Here is a 14,621-nt window from a genome sequence, read left to right on the forward strand (position 1 = left end):
ATATCCAACATGGTCTTTTGCTGTGTTATTCCCGCATTTGCGAGGAAAATATTCTCCGGCAATTTCTTTGCAGGTCTGGTTGGTGCTGAGTGGGCAGGGCTTTTTATCTTCTTTATGTATATATAGTGGCAGGTATAAAGCTATTAAAGCGTGATCAATCTTAGGGTTTGATAATATATACGGTATATCATACAATGTATTGAAAATTGGTGTCAAATTAGCAAAGTAGTATATATTATGACTACTGTTTAGTCTAGTCTTTTCTGAATTTTCTTCTTCTTTCTTTCAACAAAATTTCATTTTACAAATCACGGATCCTCTTCTTCCTGTTACCGCACCCTCTTCCCCACCCTCTTCCCCACGTAGCTCCCATCCACCCACTTCCCCACATAGCTCCCATCCACCCTCTTCCTCACCCTTTTCCCCACCCTCTTCCCCACGCAGCTCCCATCCACCCTCTTCCCTACGTAGCTCCCATACCCTGAACACTGGCACTGGCGAGCAGATAGCGGCAAAAGAAGACCCACCAGGAGTCTCCGGTAGAAGGTTTCAGCATTGACAAGAAGTCAATGCCAAGAAAAAGAACCGAGCAGATAGCGGCTAATGAAAGACCCACAGAGGAGTCACCGTAGAAGTTTCAGCATTGACAAAAAGTCAATGTCAAAAAAGAACCGAGTCACACGCAGAACATCCCAGCATTCACAATCTAAAGAAATACCCATCAAAGAATCAACATTGGAATCCCATCCATGGCACTGGCGAATCCCAACAAAATTCAAAATTCCCAGTATTTCCGAAGACTCACCGTGGCCTTTAGATGAGTCATTGGGAAAAGACGCCGAGTAGTCATCGCCCACCAGAAAAGAGTCTTCCTCAACAGACGGAATTTTCGACGCCGGGCAGTCATCGGGAAAAGGTGAAACTTCTGGCAAGCAGTCTAACCAAAAAGGTAAAAGTTCCAACGACGGCAAGCAGTCGCCGGGAAATCAAAAATCCACCACCAAAGAGTATTCCCCAACACACGAAATTTTCGACGCCGAGCAGTAATCGGGAAATGGAGAAGCCAGCCAAAAAGGTAAAAGTTCCGACGACGACAATCTGTCGCCGGGAAATGAAAAATCCACCACCAAAGAGTATTCCCCAACACACGAAATTTTCTACGCCGAGCAGTCATCGGGAAAGGGAGAAGCCAGCCAAAAAGGTAAAAGTTCCGACGACAGCAAGCAGTCCCCGGGAAATGAAAAATCCACCACCAAAGAGTATTCCCTAACACACGAAATTTTCGACGCCGAGCATTCATCGGGAAAGAAATAAGCCAGCCAAAAATGTAAATGTTCCGACGACGGTAAGCAGTCGCCGGGAAATGAAAAATCCACCACCAAAGAGTATTCACCAACACACGAAATTTTCGACGCCGGGCAGTCATCGGGAAATGGAGAAGCCAGCCAAAAAGGTAAAAGTTCTGACGACGGCAACCTGTCGCCGGGAAATGAAAAATCCCCACCAAAGAGTATTCCCCAACACACGAAATTTTCGACGCCGGATAGTCATTGGGAAAGGGAGAAGCCAGCCAAAAAGGTAAACGTTCCGACGACGGCAAGCAGTCGCCGGGAAATGAAAAATCCACCACCAAAGAGTATTTCCCAACATACGAAATTTTCGACGCCGAGCAGTCATCGGGAAAGGGAGAAGCCAGGCAAAAAGGTAAAAGTTCCGACGACGGCAAGCAGTCGTCGGAAAATGTAAAATCCACCTCCAAAGAGTCTTCCCCAACACACGAAATTTTACGACAGACAGTCATCGGGAAAGGGAGAAGCCTGCCAAAAAGGTAAAAGTTCCGACGACGGCGAGCAGTCGCCGGGAAATGAAAAATCCACCACCAAAGAGTCTTCCTCAAAAGGTCAAACTTCCGGCGAAGGGACCCACCATGATATTGATGACGTCTTTAAAAGGATGCAGTTCAATGAATTGTTTTCAGACTTAACGTGCAAGTTTTTTCTGGCCATGGGAGGGTACATTGCATTTGTTATTCAACAAGATGGTTGGATTACCGCTCCAGAAAACGAAACCACTATGTTCTGGATTGAATCAGTGGGTTTTGTGCTACATTCATGGTTCGTGAAGGAGTACTCCATCCTTTCTTTTAGTCACATGTCATCAAAGTTTCCATGGAACATCATATCCAACATGGTCTTTTGCAACATCATATCCAACATGGTCTTTTGCTGTGTTATTGCCGCATTTGCGGGGAAAATATTCTCCGGCAATTTCTTTGCAGGTCTGGTTGGTGCTGAGTGGGCAGGGCTTTATATCTTCTTTATGTATATACAGTGGCAGGTATAAAGCTATTAAAGCGTGGTCAATCTTAGGGTTTGATAATATATACGGTGTATCATACGGTGTATTGAAAATTGGTGTCAAATTAGCAAAGCTGTATATATTATGACTACTGTTTAGTCTAGTCTTTTCTGAATTTTCTTCTTCTTTCTTTCAACAAAATTTCATTTTGCAAATCACGGATCCTCTTCTTCCTGTTACCGCACCCTCTTCCCCACCCTCTTCCCCACGCAGCTCCCATCCACCCTCTTCCCCACGTAGCTCCCATACCCTGAACACTGGCACTGGCGAGTAGATAGCGGCAAAAGAAAGACCCACAGAGGAGTCTCCGATAGAAGGTTTCAGCATTGACAAGAAGTCAATGCCAAGAAAAAGAACCGAGCAGATAGCGGCTAATGAAAGACCCACTGAGGAGTCACCGGTAGAAGGTTTCAGCATTGACAAGAAGTCAATGTCAAGAAAAAGAACCCAGTCACACACAGAAACATCCCAGCATTCACAATCTAAAGAAATACCCATCAAAGAATCAACATTGGAATCCCATCCATGGCACTGGCGAATCCCAACAAAATTCAAAATTCCCAATATTTTCCGAAGACTCACCGTGGCCTTTAGATGAGTCATTGGGAAAAGACGCCGAGTAGTCATCGCCCACCAGAAAAGAGTCTTCCTCAACAGACAGAATTTTCGACGCCGGGCAGTCATCGAGAAAAGGTGAAACTTCTGGCAAGCAGTCCAACCAAAAAGGTAAAAGTTCCAACGACGACAAGCAGTCGCCGGGAAATCAAAAATCCACCACCAAAGAGTATTCCCCAAGACACGAAATTTTCGACGCCGAGCAGTAATCGGGAAATGGAGAAGCCAGCCAAAAAGGTAAAAGTTCTGACGACGACAATCACTCGCCAGGAAATGAAAAATCCACCACCAAAGAGTATTCCCCAACACACGAAATTTTTGACGCCGAGCAGTCATCGGGAAAGGGAGAAGCCAGCCAAAAAGGTAAAAGTTCCGACGACAGCAAGCAGTCCCCGGGAAAAGAAAAATCCACCACCAAAGAGTATTCCCCAACACACGAAATTTTCGACGCCGAGCATTCATCGGGAAAGGAAGAAGCCAGCCAAAAAGGTAAATGTTCCAACGACGGTAAGCAGTCGCCGGGAAATGAAAAATCCACCACCAAAGAGTATTCCCCAACACACGAAATTTTCGACGCCGGGCAGTCATCCGGAAATGGAGAAGCCAGCCAAAAAGGTAAAAGTTCTGACGACGGCAAGCTGTCGCCGGGAAATGAAAAATCCACCACCAAAGAGTATTCCCCAACACACGAAATTTTCGACGCCGGACAGTCATCGGGAAAGGGAGAAGCCAGCCAAAAAGGTAAACGTTCCGACGACGGCAAGCAATCGCCAGGAAATGAAAAATCCACCACCACACAGTATTCCCCAACACACGAAATTTTCGACGCCGGGCAGTCATCGGGAAAGGTAGAAGCCAGCCAAAAAGGTAAAAGTTCCGACGAAGGCAAGCAGTCGCCGGGAAAAGAAAAATCCACCACCAAAGAGTATTTCCCAACATACGAAATTTTCGACGCCGAGCAGTCATCGGGAAAGGGAGAAGCCAGCCAAAAAGGTAAAAGTTCCGACGACGGCAAGCTGTCGCCGGAAAATGTAAAATCCACCTCCAAAGAGTCTTCCCCAACACACGAAATTTTACGACAGACAGTCATCGGGAAAGGGAGAAGCCTGCCAAAAAGGTAAAAGTTCCGACGACGGCGAGCAGTCGCCGGGAATGAAAAACCACCACCAAAGAGTCTTCCTCAAAAGGTCAAAATTCCGGCGAAGGGACCCACCATGATATTGATGACGTCTTTAAAAGGATGCAGTTCAATGAATTGTTTTCCAGACTTAACGTGCAATTTTTTTCTGGCCATGGGAGGTAACATTGCATTGTTATTCAACAAGATGGTTGGATTAACCGCTCCAGAAAACGAAACCACTATGTTCTGGATTGAATCAGTGGGTTTTGTGGTAAATTCATGGTTCGTGAAGGAGTACTCCATCCTTTCTTTAGTCACATGTCATCAAAAGTTTCCATGGAACATCATATCCAACATGGTCTTTTGCAACATCATATCCAACATGGTCTTTTGCTGTGTTATTGCCGCATTTGCGGGGAAAATATTCTCCGGCAATTTCTTTGCAGGTCTGGTTGGTGCTGAGTGGGCAAGGCTTTATATCTTCTTTATGTATATACAGTGGCAGGTATAAAGCTATTAAAGCGTGATCAATCTTAGGGTTTGATAATATATACGGTGTATCGTACGGTGTATTGAAAATTGGTGTCAAATTAGCAAAGCTGTATATATTATGACTACTGTTTAGTCTAGTCTTTTCTGAATTTTCTTCTTCTTTCTTTCAACAAAATTTCATTTTGCAAATCACGGATCCTCTTCTTCCTGTTACCGCACCCTCTTCCCCACCCTCTTCCCCACGTAGCTCCCATCCACCCTCTTCCTCACCCTTTTCCCCACCCTCTTCCCCACGCAGCTCCCATCCACCCTTTTCCCCACGTAGCTCCCATACCCTGAACACTGGCACTGGCGAGCAGATAGCGGCAAAAGAAAGACCCACAGAGGAGTCTCCGGTAGAAGGTTTCAGCATTGACAAGAGTCAATGCCAAGAAAAGAACCGAGCAGATAGCAGCTAATGAAAGACCCACAGAGAGTCACCTGTACAAGGTTTCAGCATTGACAAGAAGTCAATGTCAAGAAAAAGAACCGAGTCACACGCAGAAACATCCCAGCATTCACAATCTAAAGAAATACCCATCAAAGAATCAACATTTGAATCCCATCCATGGCACTGGCGAATCCCAACAAAATTCAAATTTCCCAATATTTGCGAAGACTCACCGTGGCCTTTAGATGAGTCATTGGGAAAAGACGCCGAGCAGTCATCGCCCACCAGAAATGAGTCTTCCCCAACAGACGGAATTTTCGACGCAGGGCAGTCATCGGGAAAAGGTGAAACTTCTGGCAAGCAGTCCAGCCAAAAAGGTAAAAGTTCCAACGACGGCAAGCAGTCGCCGGGAAATCAAAAATCCACCACCAAAGAGTATTCCCATACACACGAAATTTTCCCGGCCGAGCAGTCATCGGGAAATGGAGAAGCCAGCCAAAAAGGTAAAAGTTCCGACGACGGCAAGCAGTCGCCGGGAAATGAAAAATCCACCACCAAAGAATCTTCCCCAACACATGAAATTTTCGACGCCGGGTAGTCATCGGGAAAGGGAGAAGCCAGCCAACAAAAAGGTAAAAGTTCCGACGACGGCAAGCAGTCGCCGGGAAATGAAAAATCCACGACCAAAGAGTATTGCCCAACACATGAAATTTTCGACGCCGGGCTGTCATCGAGAAAGGGAGAAGCCAGCCAAAAACGTAAAAGTTCCGATGACGACAAGCAGTCGCCGGGAAATGAAAAATCCAACACCAAAGAGTATTCCCCAACCGAAATTTTCGACGCCGGGCAGTCATCGGGAAAGGGAGAAGCCAGCCAAAAAGGTAAAAGTTCCAACGACGGTAAGCAGTCCCCGGGAAATGAAAAATCCACCACCAAAGAGTATTCCCCAACACACGAAATTTTCGACGCCAGGCAGTCATCGGGAAAGGGAGAAGCCAGCCAAAAAGGTAAAAGTTCCGACGACGGCAAGCTGTCGCCGGGAAATGAAAAATCGACCATCAAGGAGTATTCCCCAACACATGAAATTTTCGACGCCGGGCAGTCATCGGGAAAGGGAGAAGCCAGCCAAAAAGGTAAAAGTTCTGATGACGACAAGCAATCGCCGGGAAATGAAAAATCCACGACCACAGAGTATTCCCCAACACACGAAATTTTCAACGCCGGGCAGTCATCCGGAACGGTAGAAGCCAGTCAAAAAGGTAAAAGTTCCGACGACGGCAAGCAGTCGCCGGAAAATGAAAAATCCACCACCAAAGAGTCTTCCCCAACACACGAAATTTTACGACAGGCAGTCATCGGGAAAGGGAGAAGCCTGCCAAAAAGGTAAAAGTTCCGACGACGGCGAGCAGTCGCCGGGAAATGAAAAATTCACCACCAAAGAGTCTTCCTCAAAAGATCAAACTTTCGGCGAAGGGACTCACCATGATATTGATGTCGTCTTTAAAAGGATGCAGTTCAATGAATTGTTTTCAGACTTAACGTGCAAGTTTTTTCTGGCCATGGGAGGGTACATTGCCTTTGTTATTCAACAAGATGGTTGGATTACCGCTCCAGAAAACGAAACCACTATGTTCTGGATTGAATCAGTGGGTTTTGTGGTACATTCATGGTTCGTGAAGGAGTACTCCATCCTTTCTTTTAGTCACATCTCATCAAAGTTTCCATGGAACATCATATCCAACATGGTCTTTTGCTGTGTTATTGCCGCATTTGCGGGGAAAATATTCTCCGGCAATTTCTTTGCAGGTCTGGTTGGTGCTGAGTTGGCATGGCTTTTTATCTTCTTTATGTATATATAGTGGCAGGTATAAAGCTATTAAAGCGTGATCAATCTTAGGGTTTGATAATATATACGGTGTATCATACGGTGTATTGAAAATTGGTGTCAAATTAGCAAAGCTATATATATTATGACTATTGTTTAGTCTAGTCTTTTCTGAATTTTCTTCTTCTTTCTTTCAACAAAATTTTATTTTGCAAATCACGGATCCTCTTCTTCTTGTTACCGCACACTCTTCCCCACCCTCTTCCCCACGTAGCTCCCATCCACCCTCTTCCCCATGTAGCTCTCATCCACCCTCTTCCTCACCCTTTTCCCCACCCTCTTCCCCACGCAGCTCCCATCCACCCTCTTCCCCAAGTAGCTCCCATACCCTGAACACTGGCACTGGCGAGCAGATAGCGGCAAAAGAAAGACCCACAGAGGAGTCTCCAGTAGAAGGTTTCAGCATTGACAAGAAGTCAATGCCAAGAAAAAGAACCGAGCAGATAGCGGCTAATGAAAGACCCACAGAGGAGTCACCGGTAGAAGGTTTCAGCATTGACAAGAAGTCAATGTCAAGAAAAAGAACCGAGTCACACGCAAAACATCCCAGCATTCACAATCTAAAGAAATACCCATCAAAGAATCACATTGGAATCCCATCCATGGCACTGGCGAATCCCACAAAATTCAAAATTCCCAGTATTTGGGAAACTCACCGTGGCCTTTAGATGAGTCATTGGGAAAAGACGCCGAGCAGTCATCGCCCACCAGAAAAGAGTCTTCCCCAACAGACAGAATTTTCGACGTCGGGCAGTCATCGGGAAAAGGTGAAACTTCTGGCAAGCAGTCCAGCCAAAAAGGTAAAAGTTCCGACGACGACAAGCAGTCGCCGGGAAATGAAAAATCCACCACCAAAGAGTATTCCCCATAACACGAAATTTTCGAGGCCGAGCAGTCATCGGGAAAGGGAGAAGCCATCCAAAAATGTAAAAGTTCCGACGACGGCAAGCAGTCGCAGGGAAATGAAAAATCCACCACCGAAGAGTATTCCCCAAAACACGAAATTTTTGACGCTGAGCATTCATCGGGAAAGGGAGAAGCCAGCCAAAAAGGTAAAAGTTCCGACGACAGCAAGCAATCGCCGGGAAATGAAAAATCCACCACCATAGAGTGTTCCATAACACACGAAACTTTCGACGTCGAGCAGTCATCGGGAAAGGGAGAAGCCAGCCAAAAAGGTAAAAGTTCCGACGACGGCAAGCAGTCGCCGGGAAATGAAAAATTCACCACCAAAGAGTATTCCCAAACACACGAAATTTTCGACGCCGAGCAGTCATCGGGAAAGGGAGAAGACAGCCAAAAAGGTAAAAGTTCCGACGACGACAAGCAGACGTCGGGAAATAAAAAATCCACCACCAAAGAGTATTCCCCAACACACGAAATTTTCGACGCCGAGCAGTCATCGGGAAATAGAGAAGACAGCCAAAAAGTTAAAAGTTCCGACTACGGCAAGCAGTCGCCAGGAAATGAAAAATCCACCACCAAAAAGTATTCCTCAATACACGAAATTTTCGACGCCTGGCAGTCATCGGGAATTGGAGATGCCAGCCAAAAAGGTAAAAGTTCCGACGACGGCAAGCAGTCGCCGGGAAATGAAAAATCCACCACCAAAGAGTATTCTTCAACACACGAAATTTTCGACGCCGAGCAGTCATCGGGAAAGCGAGAAGCCAGCCAAAAAGGTAAAAGTTCCGACGATGGCAAGCAGTCGCCGGGAAATGAAAAATCCACCACAAAAGAATATTCTCCAACACACGAAATTTTCGACGCCGAGCAGTCATTGGGGAAGGGAGAAGCCAGCCAAAAAGGTAAAAGTTCCGACGACGGCAAGCAGTCGTCGGGAAATGAAAAATCCACCCCCAAAGAGTATTCCCCAACACAAGAAATTTTCGACGCCGGGTTGTTATCGGAAAATGGATAAGCCAGCCAAAAAGGTAAAAGTTCAGACGACGGCAAGCAGTCGCCGGGAAATGAAAAATCCACCACCAAAGAGTATTCCCAAACACACGAAATTTTCGACGCCGAGCAGTCATCGGGAAAGGGAGAAGACAGCCAAAAAGGTAAAAGTTCCGACGACGACAAGCAGACGTCGGGAAATAAAAAATCCACCACCAAAGAGTATTCCCCAACACACGAAATTTTCGACGCCGAGCAGTCATCGGGAAATAGAGAAGACAACCAAAAAGGTAAAAATTCCGACGACGGCAAGCAGTCGCCGGGAAATGAAAAATCCACCACCAAAGAGTATTCTTCAACACACGAAATTTTCGACGCCGAGCAGTCATCGGGAAAGCGAGAAGCCAGCCAAAAAGGTAAAAGTTCCGACGACGGCAAGCAGTCGCCGGGAAATGAAAAATCCACCACAAAAAAATATTCTCCAACACACAAAATTTTCGACGCCGAGCAGTCATTGGGGAAGGGAGAAGCCGGCCAAAAAGGTAAAAGTTCCGACGACGGCAAGCAGTCGTCGGGAAATGAAAAATCCACCCCCAAAGAGTATTCCCCAACACAAGAAATTTTCGACGCCGGGTTGTTATCGGAAAATGGATAAGCCAGCCAAAAAGGTAAAAGTTCAGACGACGGCAAGCAGTCGCCGGGAAATGAAAAATCCACCACCAAAGAGTATTCCCCAACACACGAAATTTTCGATGCCGTGCAGTTACCGAGAAAGGGAGAAGCCAGCCAAAAAGGTAAAAGTTCCGACGACCACAAGCAGTCGCCGGGAAATGAAAAATCCACCACCAAAGAGTATTCTCTAACACACGAAATTTTCGACGCCGGGCAGTCATCGGGAAAGGGAGAAGCCGGCCAAAAAGGTAAAAGTTCCGACGACGGCAAGCAGTCGCCGGGAAATGAAAAATCCACCACCAAAGAGTATTCCCCAACATACAAAATTTTCGACGCCGAGCAGTCATCGGGAAAGGTAGAAGCCAGCCAAAAAGGTAAAAGTTCCGACGACGTCAAGCAGTCGGCGGAAAATGAAAAATCCACCACCAAAGAGTCTTCCCAACACACGAAATTTTACGACAGGCAGTCATCGGGAAAGGGGAAGCCTGCCAAAAAGGTAAATGTTCCGACGACGGCGAGCAGTCGCCGAGAAATGAAAAATTCACCACCAAAGAGTCTTCCTCAAAAGGTCAAACTTCCGGCGAAGGGACAAGTTCAATGAATTGTTTTCAGACTTAACGTGCAAGTTTTTTCTGGCCATGGGAGGGTACATTGCATTTGTTATTCAACAACATGGTTGGATTACCGCTCCAGAAAACGAAACCACTATGTTCTGGATTGAATCAGTGAGTTTTGTGGTACATTCATGGTTCGTGAAGGAGTACTCCATCCTTTCTTTTAGTCACATGTCATCAAAGTTTCCATGGAACATCATATCCAACATGGTCTTTTGCAACATCATATCCAACATGGTCTTTTGCTGTGTTATTGCCGCATTTGCGGGGAAAATATTCTCCGGCAATTTCTTTGCAGGTCTGGTTGGTGCTGAGTGGGCAGGGCTTTATATCTTCTTTATGTATATACAGTGGCAGGTATAAAGCTATTAAAGCGTGATGAATCTTAGGGTTTGATAATATATACGGTGTATTGAAAATTGGTGTCAAATTAGCAAAGCTGTATATATATTATGACTACTGTTTAGTCTAGTCTTTTCTGAATTTTCTTCTTCTTTCTTTCAACAAAATTTCATTTTGCAAATCACGGATGCTCTTCTTCCTGTTACCGCACCCTCTTCCCCACCCTCTTCCCCACGTAGCTCCCATCCACCCTCTTCCTCACCCTTTTCCCCACCCTCTTCCCCACGCAGCTCCCATCCACCCTCTTCCCCACGTAGCTCCCATACCCTGAACACTAGTACTGGCAAGCAGATAGCGGCAAAAGAAAGACCCACAGAGGAGTCTCTGGTAGAAGGTTTCAGCATTGACAAGAAGTCAATGCCAAGAAAAAGAACCGAGCAGATAGCGGCTTAATGAAAGACCCACAGAGGAGTCACCGGTAGAAGGTTTCAGCATTGACAAGAAGTCAATGTCAAGAGAAAGAACCGAGTCACATGCAGAAACATCCCAGCATTCACAATCTAAAGAAATACCCATCAAAGAATCAACATTGGAATCCCATCCATGGCACTGGCGAATCCCAACAAAAATCAAAATTCCCAGTATTTGTGAAGACTCACCGTGGCCTTTAGATGAGTCATTGGGAAAAGACGCCGAGCAGTCATCGCCCACCAGAAAAGAGTCTTCCCCAACAGACAGAATTTTCGACGTCGGGCAGTCATCGGGAAAAGGTGAAACTTCTGGCAAGCAGTCCAGCCAAAAAGGTAAAAGTTCCAACGACGGCAAGCAGTCGCCGGAAAATCAAAAATCCACCACCAAAGAGTATTCCCATACACACGAAATTTTCGATGCCGAGCAGTCATCGGGAAAGGGAGAAGCCAGCCAAAAAGGTAAAAGTTCCGACAACGACAAGCAGTCGCCGGGAAATGAAAAATCCACCACCAAAGAGTATTCCCCATAACACGAAATTTTCGACGCCGAGCAGTCATCGAGAAAGGGAGAAGCCATCCAAAAATGTAAAAGTTCCGACGACGGCAAGCAGTCGTTGGGAAATGAAAAATCCACCACCAAAGAGTATTCCCCAAAACACGAAATTTTTGACGCTGAGCATTCATCGGGAAAGGGAGAAGCCAGCCAAAAAGGTAAATGTTCCGACGATAGCAAGCAATCCCCGGGAAATGAAAAATCCACCACCATAGAGTGTTCCCCAACACACGAAACTTTCGACGTCGAGCAGTCATCGGGAAAGGGAGGAGCCAACCAAAAAGGTAAAAGTTCCGACGACGGCAAGCAGTCGCCGGGAAATGAAAAATCCACCACCAAAGAGTATTCCCAAACACACGAAATTTTCGACGCCGAGCAGTCATCGGGAAAGGAAGAAGACAACCAAAATGGTAAAAGTTCCGACGACGGCAAGCAGTCGTCGGGAAATGAAAAATCCACCCCCAAAGAGTATTCCCCAACACAAGAAATTTTCGACGCCGGGTTGTCATCGAGAAATGGATAAGCTAGCCAAAAAGGTAAAAGTTCCGACGACGGCAAGCAGTCGCCGGGAAATGAAAAATCCACCACCAAAGAGTATTCTCAAACACACGAAATTTTCGACGCCGAGCAGTCATCAAGAAAGGGAGAAGACATCCAAAAAGGTAAAAGTTCCGACGACGGCAAGCAGTCGTCGGGAAATGAAAAATCCACCACCAAGGAGTATTCCCTAACACACAAAATTTTCGACGCCTGGAAGTCATCAGGAATTAGAGAAGCCAGCCAAAAAGGTAAAAGTTCCGACGACACCAAGCAGTCGCCGGGAAATGAAAAATCCACCACCAAAGAGTATTCCCCAACACACGAAATTTTCGACGCCGAGTAGTCATCGGGAAAGGGAGAAGCCATCCAAAAAGTTAAAAGTTTCGACGAAAGCAAGTAGTCGCCGGGAAATGAAAAATCCACCACAAAAGAATATTCCCCAACACACGAAATTTTCGACGCCGAGCAGTCATTTGGGAAGGGAGAAGCCAGCCAAAAAGGTAAAAGTTCCGACGACGGCAAGCAGTCGTCGGGAAATGAAAAATCCACCCCCAAAGAGTCTTCCCCAACACAAGAAATTTTCGACGTCGGGTTGTCATCGGGAAATGGATAAGCCAGACAAAAAGGTAAAAGTTCCGACGACGGCAAGCAGTCGCCGGGAAATGAAAAATCCACCACCAAAGAGTATTCCCCAACACACAAAATTTTCGATGTCGTGCAGTCATCGGGTAAGGGAGAAGCCAACCAAAAAGGTAAAAGTTCCGACGACGACAAGCAGTCGCCGGGAAATGAAAAATCCACCACCAAAGAGTATTCCCCAACACACGAAATTTTCGATGCCGAGCAGTCATCGGGAAAGGGAGAAGCCAGCCAAAAAGGTAAAAGTTCCGACGACAGCAAGCAGTCGCTGAGAAATGAAAAATCCACCACCAAAGAGTCTTCCCCAACACATGAAATTTTCGACCCCGGGTAGTCATCGGGAAAGGGAGAAGCCAGCCAAAAAGGTAAAAGTTCAGACGACGGCAAGCAGTCGCCAGGAAATGAAAATCCACCACCAAAGAGTATTCCCAAACACATGAAATTTTCGACGCCGGGCAGTCATTGGGAAAGGGAGAAGCCAGCCAAAAAGGTAAAAGTTCCGACGACGGCAAGCAGTCGTCGGGAAATGAAAAATCCACCACCAAAGAGTATTCCCCAACACACGAAATTTTCCATGCCGGGCAGTCATCGGGAAGGGAGAAACCAGCCAAAAAGGTAAAAGTTCTGAATACGGCAAGCAGTCGCTGGGAAATGAAAAATCCACCACCAAAGAGTCTTCCCCAACACACGAAGTTTTCGATGCCGAGCAGTCATCGGGAAAGGGAGAAGCCAGCCAAAAAGGTAAAAGTTCGGATGACAGCAAGCAGTCGCTGGGAACTGAAAAATCCACCACCAAAGAGTCTTCCCCAACACATGAAATTTTCGACCCCGGGTAGTCATCGGGAAAGGGAGAAGCCAGCCAAAAAGGTAAAAGTTCCGACGACGGCAAGCAGTCGCCAGGAAATGAAAATCCACCACCAAAGAGTATTCCCAAACACATGAAATTTTCGACGCCGGGCAGTCATTGGGAAAGGGAGAAGCCAGCCAAAAAGGTAAAAGTTCCGACGACGGCAAGCAGTCGTCGGGAAATGAAAAATCCACCACCAAAGAGTATTCCCCAACACACGAAATTTTCCATGTCGGGCAGTCATCGGGAAGGGAGAAACCAGCCAAAAAGGTAAAAGTTCCGAATACGGCAAGCAGTCGCCGGGAAATGAAAAATCCACCACCAAAGAGTATTCCCCAACACACAAAATTTTTGACGTCGGGCTGTCATCGAGAAAGGGAGAAGCCAGCCAAAAAGGTAAAAGTTCCGATGACGGCAAGCAGTCGCCGGGAAATGAAAAATCCAACACCAAAGAGTATTCCACAACCGAGATTTTCGACGTCGGGCAGTCATCGGGAAAGGGAGAAGCCAGCCAAAAAGGTAAAAGTTCCGACGACGGCAAGCAGTCGCCAGGAAATGAAAAATCCACCACCAAAGAGTATTCCCCAACACACTAAATTTTCGGCGCCGAGCACTCATTGGGGAAGGGAGAAGCCAGCCAAAAAGGTTAAAGTTCCGACGACGGCAAGCAGTCGTCGGGAAATGAAAAATCCAACCCCAAAGAGTATTCCCCATCACAAGAAATTTTCGACGCCGGGTAGTCATCGGGAAATGGATAAGCCAGCCAAAAAGGTAAAAGTTCCGACGACGGCAAGCAGTCGCCGGGAAATGAAAAATCCACCACCAAAGAGTATTCCCCAACACACAAAATTTTCGATGTCGTGCAGTCATCGGGAAAGGGAGAAGCCAGCCAAAAAGGTTAATGTTCAGACGACGGCAAGCAGTCGCCGGGAAATGAAAAATCCACCACCAAAGAGTATTACCCAACACACGAAATTTTCGACGCCGGGCAGTAATCTGGAAAGGGAGAAGCCGACCAAAAAGGTAAAAGTTCCGACGACAGCAAGCAGTCGCCAGGAAATGAAAAATCCACCACCAAAAAGTATTCCCCAACACACGAAATTTTCGACGCCGAGCACTCACTGGGGAAGGGAGAAGCCAGCCAAAAA

This window comes from Lathyrus oleraceus, chromosome 4, assembly GCF_024323335.1.
Source record: "Lathyrus oleraceus cultivar Zhongwan6 chromosome 4, CAAS_Psat_ZW6_1.0, whole genome shotgun sequence".
Taxonomy (NCBI): domain Eukaryota; kingdom Viridiplantae; phylum Streptophyta; class Magnoliopsida; order Fabales; family Fabaceae; genus Lathyrus; species Lathyrus oleraceus.